At 41.1% G+C, this 12,536-nt stretch overlaps 1 long non-coding RNA gene across 1 annotated transcript; it reads left to right on the top strand.

Annotated features, from left to right (window-relative positions):
• Nucleotides 1–11,717: 11,717 nt before the first annotated feature.
• Nucleotides 11,718–12,530, top strand: LOC121028196 (uncharacterized). Its single transcript, XR_005789112.1, has 3 exons — nt 11,718–11,802; nt 11,900–12,089; nt 12,194–12,530. It is a non-coding gene; the product is annotated as an uncharacterized LOC121028196 (long non-coding RNA).
• The last annotated feature ends 6 nt before the right edge of the window (nt 12,531–12,536 follow it).

The raw sequence follows: 12,536 nt of genomic DNA, 5'->3' as shown, positions 1-12,536 counted from the left end.
AATTTACATATGCATACAATACTCAGCCAAAGGAAAAAAAAAAAAAAGTCAGGGATAACAGTCTACCCCACTAGCACTGGGTTAACTGAAGCATCCTGCAGTATAGGATCCTGCACACTGCAATCACCCTTTCCCCCCACCGCCACAGCTCACCAACACATTTCCTTCAAACAAAACAAAACAACCTTCCCCAAGGAGACTATTCAAAGCAGCTGCTAAGAGGGAAAAACCAAAAATATTCTCTATCATATTATACTAACTTCTATCGCTTGAATGTTGTCTCTCTGCCAACCAGTTTCTTAGCAGCCTTTTTTTGAAATTATTCAATGGCATTTAGCAGATGGAAAAACCCTAGATCACAGAGAAAGGCACACATCATAATCATACACAAACTTATCAGTCTCAACAAAAACAGTCTTAAAGGCCTTAATCATTTATTTACAAAGGCAGGAAAATGTTTTCATTTGGAAAAACAGACTAAGGGACATAACGGGAGAATACACTTATCACTAACAAAGCAGATCGATTATGAATAGACACATGGTAAAATCACTTCAATTTAATTAGTGTAAACTACAGAAATTCCCCATTGTAAGTAGCACTATCACTACGACAAAGAAGAAAGAAAGAAAGAAAGAAAGAAAGAAAGAAAGAAAGAAGAAAGAAAGGGAAAGAAAGAAGAAAGAAAGAAAGAAGAAAGAAGGAAGAAAGGGAAAGAAAGAAGAAAGAAAGAAAGGAAGAAAGAAAGAAAGAAAGAAAGAAAGAAAGAAAGAAAGAAAGAAGAAAGAGGGAAGGAAGGAAGGAAGGAAGGAAGGAAGGAAGGAAGGAAGGAAGGAAGGAAGGAAAGAGAAAGAGTGTTTGGAAGGAGAATTGCTTCGTAAATATGCTGACAGAAGAACATTTGGTCAACATTCTTCTGGGTGTTCAGAATCTAAGGCATTCACCGAGGAAGCTATCCTAAAATCTTAAACTTTCTAGTCAAACAAGAAATGAAAAAAAAGTAAGATAGGAGAAAGCCTTACTCTTTTTTTGTTGTTCATCCCTTGAACTATCAGCAATTGTGTCAAAAGCTATTGTAGATCATTAGATATAAAAGTCTGTAATACTTCCTACTCTGCTAGTGTATTTGAAATCCATCCCAAGACACATCGACTTCAGAGGAAACTTCCTTGGCCATGGTTATTCGTCTGCAGAATGAATTACCGAAAATCCGAATGTGTTGCTCTGCCTTTTGCCGGACAGCTACCTCCCTCAATTCTTACCAGATTCAAATGAAAGAAAATGATGGCTCTTGGAAGCCATTAGGAATAATTATCCCTTCTACAATCTATAATTTAATCATGGGTAATTATGTGATGTAACAATAGAACAATTAGACTGTTTCCCTATCTGTGTTTGAGTGTGGCCTCATCATGCCATGTTTGCTAAAATATATTTTTATATGACCTATTAAACTTAGTCAACTTCACAAATGTCATGGCTACAAAAGATTTAAATATTTGCAATGTATGTAAAATAGAAAAGATTGTATTTTAATGCCCTTCTTTAATACTAGAAAAATTGACCCAATAGCAGCTTTTATACCGAATTATTCCAATGGGCTAGACATTGTCGGGAGAAAAGCAACGGAGTCTGATGTGGAAATCATTATGGAGCACACAGTCCTGGGGGAGAGAAAGAGCTTCTCAAAAACTGCACAAGTAAATACATATTTACAAACCAGAGTAAATGTGATGAGAGTAAAGCATAGACTCTATGTGTGACTTTAATAGGATTTCAGGTTTTCCTGAAACAGCAATCTGTGAGCTGAGGTGGGGTTTTTTATTGTAGTAAAATATATACAACTTAATATTTATCATTTGAAGCACAGTTTGGTGGCATTAAATACATTCCCAGTGCTGTGTGATTATCACCACTATCTATATCCAAATTTTTTTCATCTCTCCCAGCACAAACTCTGTACCTATTAAATAATAACCCTTCCTTGCTTTCTCCCAGCCCCTGGTAGTCTCTATTCTATTTTTCTGCCTCTATGAATTTGTCTGTTCTAGATACCTTATAAAACTAGAATTATACACGGGGCACCTGGGTGGTTCAGTGAGTTAAGCGTCTGACTTCAGCTCAGGTCATGATCTCACAGCTCGTGGGTTTGAGCCCTGTGTCGAGCTCTGTGCTGACAACTCAGAGCCTGGAGCCTGCTTCAGATTCTGTGTCTCCCTCTCTCTCTGCCCCTCCCCCAATTGTGCTCACGCTCTCTCTCTCTCTCTCTCTCTCTCAAAAATGAATAAAAATTTTTAAAAAGCTAGAATCATAAGCTATTTGTCTTTTTGTATCTGGCTTATTTCAACAAGTCATATTTTAATTAAAATTTTCAAGGTCAGCCTTGTAGCATATATCGAAATGTGGCTCCTTTTTCTGGCTGAATAATGTTCCATTGTGTGTATATACCAATTTTTGTCTCTCCATTCATCGATAGATGCTTGGGTTGCTCCCATCTTCTGACTATTGTGAATAGTGCTGCTATGAACATGATGTACAAATATCTGTTCTAGTCCCTGCTTTCAATTATTTTGGGTATATACGTAGGAATGAACTTGCTGGGTTAGGTGGTAGTTCTTTGTTTAACTTTTTAGAAAACCATCAAAATGTTTTCCATCGTTGCTGCACTATTTGACATTCTCATCAGTGATCCACGAGTTCCAATCTTTCCACATCCTCACCAACACTTGTTGTTGTCCATTTTGTTAATTATAGCCTAGCACGTGTGAAGTGGTATCTCATTGGGGTTTGATTCGCATTTCCCTAATTGACAAATGATGTTGAGTGTCTTTTCATGTGCTTATTCGTCATCTGTATTGGCCATATCTCTTCTTTGGGGAACAAATGTTCTTACTTTTTTTTTTTTTAAGGTTTTTTTTTTTTTCAACGCTTATTTATTTTTGGGACAGAGAGAGACAGAGCATGAACGGGAGAGGGGCAGAGAGAGAGGGAGACTCAGAATCGGAAGCAGGCTCCAGGCTCTGAGCCATCAGCCCAGAGCCTGACGTGGGGCTCGAACTCACGGACCGCGAGATCGTGACCTGGCTGAAGCCAGACGCTTAACCGACTGCGCCACCCAGGCGCCCCAAATGTTCTTACTTTTGACGAAGTCCAATGTATCTGTTTTTTCTTTTGATTCCTATGGTTTTGGTGTCATGTCTATGAAATCATTGCCAAATCCAATGTCATGGATTTTCCCTTTTGTTTTCTTAAGATTTTTATGGTTTTAGCTCCTACGTTTAGGTCTTTGACCCATTTTGAATTAATTTTTGTACCTAATGTAAGGTAAGGGTCCAACTTCAGTCTTTGGCAAGTAGATATCCAGTTTTTCCAGTGTTTGTTGAAAAGATTGTCCTTTCCTCATCCAATGGTCTTGACACACTTGTTGAAAATCAGTTGACCATATTTGTGAGGATTTATTTCTGGGCTCTGAGATGAGATTTTAAGAATCAACAGGAGGGAACTAGATGACAAAGAGAGAAAATCCCTCTAGGTAGAAAGACTAGGTTGAGCAAAAGTATGATTTTCTTCTCAAGAAACGTAAACATTAATATCTCATTTTTCCATTCCTCTTACACATATTACATTAAGTTAATCTGGTATTTAAAATTTCTTCTGGGAGAAATCCTGAGTTATTTATTCTGGGGTCTCTGAGAGAATAATACAGGGTGGCACTAAATCCGTTCTCCTTCCTCATTTTACAACCAACATGACTCATTAACATGCCACTTTTTTCTTCTAGTATCCAACAGGTTGGAGTGATTCAGAAAAGCACAGCTCACAAGGCCAAACATTAATTCCCATAGATAGTACAGAACAAAATTACAAGGAGGAAAAATCTAATTACCTAACAATTAGGGAAGCCCACCTTGCCCGTAATAAAATTAGTCATCACTCTGTTATGGAGGACAGTGTTAGCAAAGCTGCTTTGAGGCAATAAAAAGATTTGTGGGAGGGAAGAAGAGGACAGTTAGTATTGTCAGTAGAGATTTAATAAGAGTTAATATGGGAAATTTCTGTAATTTACACTAGTTTTTTTTTTAAGGATGATTTTTTTTAATGTTTGTTTAAAAAAATTTTGGGAGGGGGGCGCCTGGGTGGCTCAGTCGGTTAAGCGTCCGACTTCAGCTCAGGTCACGATCTCACGGTCCGTGAGTTCGAGCCCCGCATCGGGCTCTGGGCTGATAGCTCAGAGCCTGGAGCCTGCTTCCGATTCTGTGTCTCCCTCTCTCTCTGCCCCTCCCCCGTTCATGCTCTGTCTCTCTCTGTCTCAAAAATAAATAAAAAACGTTAAAAATTAAAAAAAAAAATTTTTTTTTGATGTTTATTTATTTTTGAGAGAGCAAGAAACAGAATGCAAGCAGGGGAGGGGCACAGAGAGAGAAAGAGACACAGAATCCCAAGCAGGCTCCAGGCGCTGAGCTGTCAGGACAGAGCCTGACACATGGCTTGAACCCACAGACCACAAGATCATGACCTGAGCCGAAGTCGGACGCTTAACCAAGTGAGCCACCCAGGCGCCCCTACACTAGTTTTGTTTAACATTTTATGTATCAAATATCTCTGTGTCATTAGTCTACTTTGAATGGAATGAATGAATATAATCCAGTTAAGAAATTTACTCTATCTTCCAATATGGAAATAAACAATTTCATATTTTAATTTCAAGTGATTAAAGTCTTTAAGCTATATTTTGTTTGAATCTGAATGTTAATATACCATGATTGAAAAAAATCATCTCCCATCTCACACTGTATCCTCTTGGGTTTATAATAAATAAAAAGAGATCTCATCTCTAAGTTTTATCTCCTTACGTGATTGCTACTTTAGCTACACAAAGACTCAGATGAAGCCTGTCAGTTACTGCTTATAAGAGCCTAATCAATTTTGTAGACAAGTCAACATCATCTTCCTATCATTCCTTGGGTTAGGAGGGTGCGGGATGAGAGAGGAGAAAGGTGGAAGGGAGGTGGGAAACAGGGAAAGGATGGCAATTTCTTCTTCCAATTGTGTGTATGTGTATTTTATTTATTTATTTATTTATTTTTCAACATTTATTTATTTTTGGGACAGAGAGAGACAGAGCATGAACGGGGGAGGGGCAGAGAGAGGGAGACACAGAATCGGAAACAGGCTCCAGGCTCTGAGCCATCAGCCCAGAGCCCGACGCGGGGCTCGAACTCACGGAGCGCGAGATCGTGACCTGGCTGAAGTCAGACGCTTAACCGACTGCGCCACCCAGGCGCCCCTGTGTATGTGTATTTTAATTCCATGGTTTAAATATTTCAAAATTATATATTCAATGCTAACAGTATTATTTTGTACCACCACTGACAATTCCATTTTCATTTGAGAAATTAAAGGGTCAAGTTCCCCCAAATACTGTCTCACTTATATAAATATTTCCAGACATGGAAAAGACAATAGCTCATTTAATTATATTATAAAATTGGAAGAGATTTTCTGTTGCTTACTACATGAAGAAAATTCATAATGTACTTATTCCACTGACTTACCATAGAAATAGTTCTAGAATATTATGCTTATTAGGCTATTGTACTAGGTTTGACATCTGTCACTTTAATTATCCTTTCTGTATTTCAATGCTTCCTTGTTATCTTTTATCTATATTTTCTTAGATGAATGAAATATGTCCATTTGCTTTTAGCTTTTATCTACGGTTTGCAGCCTTAACACTCTATTTTAAAGATAATCTTACATGATTATCTTAAAACATTAAAGTTATTTTTGCCTAATTATGCCAACAATAGCTCTTGACTTCCTTTGATGGGCATGAAGGAAATTAACACCGATGACATCTCTACCTTTGTCATTTCTCTTTCATATTTTGCGTGCTGCTAATCTGGAGTTTAAAATCTCCTTTAAAAAAAAAAGAAAGATTTTCTTTTTATGTTTACATTGAGCATTTTACTTTTGTTGCCATAATTACCCTCAATTACTTAATTTTCCTGTTACTAGTGTTTTGCAGGTTTATATTTTGTTTTGTATTTTACTTATCCTACAATTTTAGATAGTTTCACTGATTACAACCACTTTTTCTCAATCACAACCTCCCTAATGAAGAATGCAATTCCTTATTCATTTCTTGATTATTCAGAGTACATTTGTTGTGTGCCTGACTAGAAAACAGTCTTGAGTGGTAAGTGTTCCAAGAATTTGCAGATCTGAGAATGACCCCAGCTTGATGTTTAAAAAGAATAAACCTTTGGCTGGGGATATAATGTGTGAGTCCTTACCCAGTAGAGAGGTATGAAGCTACAGGTAACAAAAACCACAATTGCAGATGTTTTTTTTTTTTTTTTTCTCATGTAACAACAAAAAAAAAGAGTACATAGTTTCTGGCTTTGGCCCAGTTGCTAATAGGGATGCTGAAGCTCCAGCCATCATGTCTGTGGTAGGCAGAATAATGGGAGGTCCCCTAAAAATCCACATCGGAATCCTTGGAATTAGGATGTTATGTTAGTTTACAAAGCAAAAGGGAATTAGGTTTGCAGATAGAATTAAGGTTGCTAATCGCCTGACTTTGAGATACAGAGATGATCCTGGATTATCTGGGTGGACCCACTATAATCATAAGTGGAAGAGGGAGACGGAAGAGAGTCAGCAAAAGAATTCAGCCGATATTACTGGCTTTGAGGATAAAGACCATGAGTTAAGGAATGCAGTGGCCCCAGAAGTTGCTCTACAAAAGGCGAGGAAAGATTCTCCCTCGAGCCTAGACAAGGAACACAGCCCTCCTATACTTTGAGGGTTTGTTTTGTTTTGTTTGTTTGTTTTCCTTAACCCAGTTCAGACCCATTTTGGACTTCTGACCCAAATTTAGAACTGTAAGATAATACATTTGTGTGGTTTTCAGCCACTAAGTTTTTTTTATGGCATGGATAGGAGACCAATACAACGTCCAACAGAAGATTTCAAGATGCGACAAAGGAGAAAGCCACATCAGCCAAATCTGTGTCTCTTCATAGAAAGCCAAAAGCGTTCTCACAAGTGCTGCCAGCAGAAGTCTGTTTTCTTGTCAAGAACCAGAGTCAGGCCTGGCATCCACCCCTAATTGAAAGAAAGACCAGGAGGGCAGTTATTTAGGCCCTCACCTCAACATTGAGGGGAGCTAAGGAGAAGGGCTGAGAACGGCTTTTGAGAAACTCATCAAGTGTTTTACACTTTTCTTCTGAAAGCTCTGAAGATGTGATTCTACTACCTTCTCATTAATCAATGCCCCAGAGAAAAAATATGAAAGGATCTTGATTTTAACTATTGTTAAATACAAATTCTGTGTATGTGTGTGTGTGTGTGTGTGTGTGTGTGTGTGTGTGTGTAAACTTACAAGGCATTAACTGGAAAACTTTCTCCAGAATGTATATTGGCATTGATTTTGCTTATCAGCTATGCTTAGAAAATAGCAAAATCTCCGAATTTTCAGTCTCATGATTTTTTTAATTCAACTATGTTTAATTTTTTAATGTTTATTTATTTTTGAGAGAGAGAGAGACAAAGAGACAGAGTGTGAGCAGGAGAGCGGCAGAGAGAAAGGGAGACACAGAATCTGAAGCAGGCTCCAGAGTCTGAGCTGTCAGCACAGAGCCCAATGTGGGGCTCGAACCCACAAACCATGAGAACATGACCTGAGTCGAAGTCTGATGCTTAATGGACTGAGCCACCCAGGCGCCGCTTAATTCAACTATTTGATAAATATTTGTTAAGTACTTAATATGTGCCAGATGTTAAAATAAATTGTGTTAATTTTGTACTTTCTTTCTGTCTTGTGTATTTGATCTTTCCCATTCCAGAAGTATTGTTATTTTTAAAGTTTATTTATTTATTTTTGAGGGGGGAGGAAAGAGAGAGAATGAGCAAGGCAGGGGAAGAGAGAGGGAGAGAGAATCCCAGGCAGGCTCCATGCTGTCAGCATGGAGCCCAACGTGCGGCTCGATCCCACAAACTGCGAGATCATGACCTGACCCAAAACCAAGAGTCAGACACTTAATTGACTGAGTCACCCAGGCGCCCCCAGAACTATCACTTTAAGGTTAGGGTTTCGTACTGTATTCTCCAAACCTTTTACCTTCTCTGTTATTTAAACAATAATCGATTTAGGTCTCATACCTTGAGCCTTCCCGCTTCATAGGTTATATTTCACCGGTTTGTTTTCCCCAGAGTTTTGTCATTTCTTTCTTTCTGCATGACTAAGATTTCATTTTGGCTATTGTGCCTTCCTTCTTTTTTTTTTTTTTTTTCCTCACTCCCTTTTTATTCCAACCTTTTAAAATAGTTTTCGGATCTGTTCTCAACTCGGTATGAATATAAGGGGAAGACTTGTTCTTTAAAACCTGACACTGCTCTTCCTTTTCAACTTTGCCTCATATGTTTGAAAGGGCTCAAGTCTTGTGGATGGTGCTGTTGACTCATTCTTGGCAGCGACCTGTTCCCTTTGTTGGTGCTTCGAGGTCTGATGTGAGAGATTCCAGAATCCCGGATGAATGCAGAGATAGAGAGCTGTCAGCTAAGCCCAGGAAACACCCAGCAGCCCGGGAAACAGAAGATGCTGTTTCTAGATGTCCGTCTAGAGCTGGAGGCAGATCTTGCAGGAACAGAGGCCACTTTTCCTGTGTGGGGTCGTGAGGGTGTTTTCAGAGAATGCTATCTGGGACTGGAGCGAGAGGACAAGACTGCATTTGACTGGAAGAGCAGAGTAGGCATCATTTGCTCCATCTGGGGCATCATGTCGTGCCTCACATCCTGTCTGGATCTGAAGAAGGAAGACCAAGCTGACAGAGGGAAGACGCAGTGTGGCAAGAGGAGCCCGCATCAACCCTGTCCTGCCAGTGGGGGCTGCCCGAATTCTTATGAAAATGCGTAATGCTTGCAACTCTGATTGTTTCTATGAGTAACTGCGGAGGATTTGTTATTTTTCTTTTGAGATGAGGTCATAATTATTTTAGTGATAGGAAGCTCTTAGCATTTCCATTCACTACAGTAACTTTCCTAGGAATCACCTTTGAGCACTTAAAATACGTATTGAGGATGATGGACTGGAGGGAACATACCAGCAAGGATGTCCTACAGAAAGCTTCTGTCTTCACAGATTGCAGGAAATCGTATGAAACTGTGATCATCTTTGCTCATTTGTAGCAGAGGCTGCTGGTCGCCTAAACTTCTCTCTCTTCTCCTCTCTCACAAACAGAACTTGAGTTTTATTTGGTGAAGCACACACTTCCCTGTCCCTTTCAGGTAGGGGTGGTCATGCAACACAACCCTGGCCAATAACAGACAAGGACAGGTCAGCGGGTGGGCCTTCCGGAAAAGTTCTTTAAAGGTGCTAACGCAGCCAAAGCTCTGCTTTTGGTTCTGGGTCCATCCTCTTCTTGACCAGAGCTCACAGGCATTATAGCTGGAGCAGTGCTGACATGCTGAGAACCCGGAGAACGAGGCATCGCCTGAAAGATGGAAGGCAGGAGCCTAAGTCTTGCTGACCAGGAGCTGCCCCCGTATTCCTGAATCACTCCATTTGTTTAAACCACCGCCCTGCGACTTTGCACTTGTTCTATGCAACACTGCTGCCGTGTCATGCAGCTGAAGTCAGTCTCTAAGTGAGAAAACATTCTGTTGTGAGACAAGAGCCCTCCTTTTTCTCTCTGCACACTGACACTTCTGAATGTCTTTTGATTATTGCTTGGTTAAAGTAATGTCATAGTGTAAGGCTCTCATGGGGAAACTTTGAAGATCATTCACTTTCAGTGAGCATCCAGGATATCAATCACCACTGGTCTAAAAGTCAGTTGCAAACTGGGTTTGTCCTTCAAATAAACCTGTACTGTAGGAAAACTCTAGAACACTCTAGAAATTTCTGAATGGGGAGAAAAAGTATGAGTTGTATAAATGGGCACTTGGCATTTTTATGGGGCACAATATTTAGAGACCAGACACCAGCTTTTGGCAAATAAGACTGTATTTAGAAGCCACAGGACCTTGGGGCACCTGCCTGGGTGGCTCAGTCGGTTAAGCATCTCACTTCGGCTCAGGTCATGATCTAACAGTTCGTGGGTTCGAGCCCACATCGGGCTCTGTGCTGACAGCTCAGAGCCTGGAGTCTGCTTCAGATTCTGTCTTCCTCTCTCTGTCCCTCCCCTGCTCGCACTCTGTCTCTCTCTCTCTCTCAAAAATAAATGAACATTAAAAAAATTAAAAAAAAAAAAGCCACAGGACCTCGAGACAGGTCAGGGAAGTGACTGGGCCCTGTAAGTTTGTGTATCTGGAACCGTAACTAAATAACTAATGTCTTGGTATGGGAGATCTGGGGGCTCTGCAAATTCCTTTATTGATTTTTACTAGAATGCTTATCCCAGAAGTTACTTATAAAGCTCTCTGTAATAACATAGGCTGCATCCATCATCCTAAAGGGAAATAAGGAAGAAGGAAGAAATTGAGCATCCTTGGGTACTGAAAGCCTGAGAAGGAGGCAAAAACAGAAAAAGAAAAGAGGCAGAATCAAAGATCCATCCCAAGCCACCTGGAGCTTTGTAATCTGGCTCCAGATTTACATGATAGAGGGCTGTGTCCCAAGATAATGAATTCTGTGAGCCACAAACGTTATTAGGTCCTGCCCCCCAGTGCAGAACAAGTTTAAATACTATTATGTTTGATTCACTTATTCTAAAACACTTCGGAGCACCCAATGTGTGCCAGGCACTGAACAAATTATGGCAAAGATTTATGTTCAACTTTAAAAAGAGATTCATTACGTTGCTTTTTAATAGCTGCAGGTGGCAGCATAACTTAACAATGCATTCTGTGCTCTCCACCTACCTTTAAAACGTGGTTTAACACACAGGAGATGATGATACAGGGCCAATCGGAATCACCTCTTTGCTTGCAGAGTACAAGGGTGCTTTCTCTGAAGACTGGACCCCTCGCAAATGTTATCAACAAGAGAAAAAAATGCTCATTACATAAGCCTCGCACAACAAAAACTTAATTTCAGATCATAGGCACCTAATGGGCAGTGTTAACAATGGGATACATCAGGCAATAGAAAAGAACAGATATTTTTACTATGCTGTCAGCATATGCCATGCATTGCAAATTACTACTGGAATTTCTGGGTTTTATAAAGTAACTTCTGTTTTTGTTTTGTTGCTGCTTTTAACATAATTTAATCGTGCGCTTTAAAGAAAAAAACAAAAGTTTCCACTGCACCCAGAGCTTTCTGGCAGTCATGTTGTTACTGTAACTAGGATAATGAGTTATATAATATCACATACAATGTAAATTCAGGTTTCTTCACAAAAGTGTTTCCAGGCCGCGGAGATGCCTGGTTTGGAAAGGGAATGAAAGCAGCTCTCTACCAACTGAACCAACTGAATTTCAGAGCAAGGGGAAGAAACAAGATCTGGTGAGGCTCACCGGTGCAAGCAGACTTATCGAAGCTGCCCAAATGCAGAATCATTCAACATCATTAGGCTTATTAATTGACTGCAGATATCGAGAGGGAACAACCCCCTTGCCAAGTGGGGACTAGTTCAGTCGCCTTTCAGTTTCCATCACTCATTCAGCCAATTCATTAAAGCCGGTTTGTTTCTCCCAGGTGCCTCCTAATGAGTTGCATTGTTTCCTTTATTGTGCTTGTTGGCTCACAGATCTCTTTCACAATTTTCCTCGGTTTCTGAATGCTCCTTAAGTACCACTTTTGTGATCAGCCCGTTTGCAGCTAGCTAGCGCTTTCCCTCGTCTTGGATAAACGAAGTAAGTAAGTGGGAGAACTGAGATGCCACCCGGTGATACGGGGAAGAGGGGGGAAAGGCCAGAGGGACTTCCACCAGTCGCCTGTGTTCCTTGAAAGAACCAGCAGGTGGTAGCAGCACTTCGTGGGAAAGCCCCGGCTCAGCGCTGTAGGACCGGAACAATAGACCCCCCAAATCCTGTCCCCGGTCGGAGGAGAGGCTCGGGGTGGGCGGAAACATTTTTCCTCGCGGCGCCCCCTCGGTTCCTCCAACCTTCCAGGCACCTCCCAACGCCTCAGATCCCTGTGGGTAGGTTCTCCCTGGGGAGCGGGCAGAGGTGGAGCCACCCAGGGGTGCACGACTTGCCCGGGCAATGCAAAGCCAGGCACCTACATCTGGACTTCCCCTTTCAGACCCAGGCTTCCCAGCCCTTTGGGGAGGGTGGAGTCAGCAGCCCCAACGTTGACCAAGATCCAGGGTCACGAAGAGGCGGAAGAGTTTAAGGCTAGATCACAGACACTTTCATAACCCAGATGCGCCCCCCCCCCCCCCCGCCCCGCCACCGCTCCACTGCTGCCTACCCATCCCCACCCCACCCCCGTACCCTCCGAGATTTCTCAGTTTGTCTTTCCCTCCACCCCCTTCTTTTCCTTCTTTCTCTTCTTCGCAGCTCACGCCCACCTTAGTTTAAACCTGAGTAGGAACTAAAACAGCGGGTTTAGTTCCTAGAGTTGAAGCCGAAAAGCAGGGGTGGGG

The sequence above is a fragment of the Herpailurus yagouaroundi genome, unplaced genomic scaffold (assembly GCF_014898765.1).
Source record: "Herpailurus yagouaroundi ecotype Mexico unplaced genomic scaffold, PumYag 100, whole genome shotgun sequence".
Classification (NCBI taxonomy): domain Eukaryota; kingdom Metazoa; phylum Chordata; class Mammalia; order Carnivora; family Felidae; genus Herpailurus; species Herpailurus yagouaroundi.
Note: the sequence above shows the minus strand (reverse complement) of the source record. Positions and strands in the feature narration are given on the sequence as shown.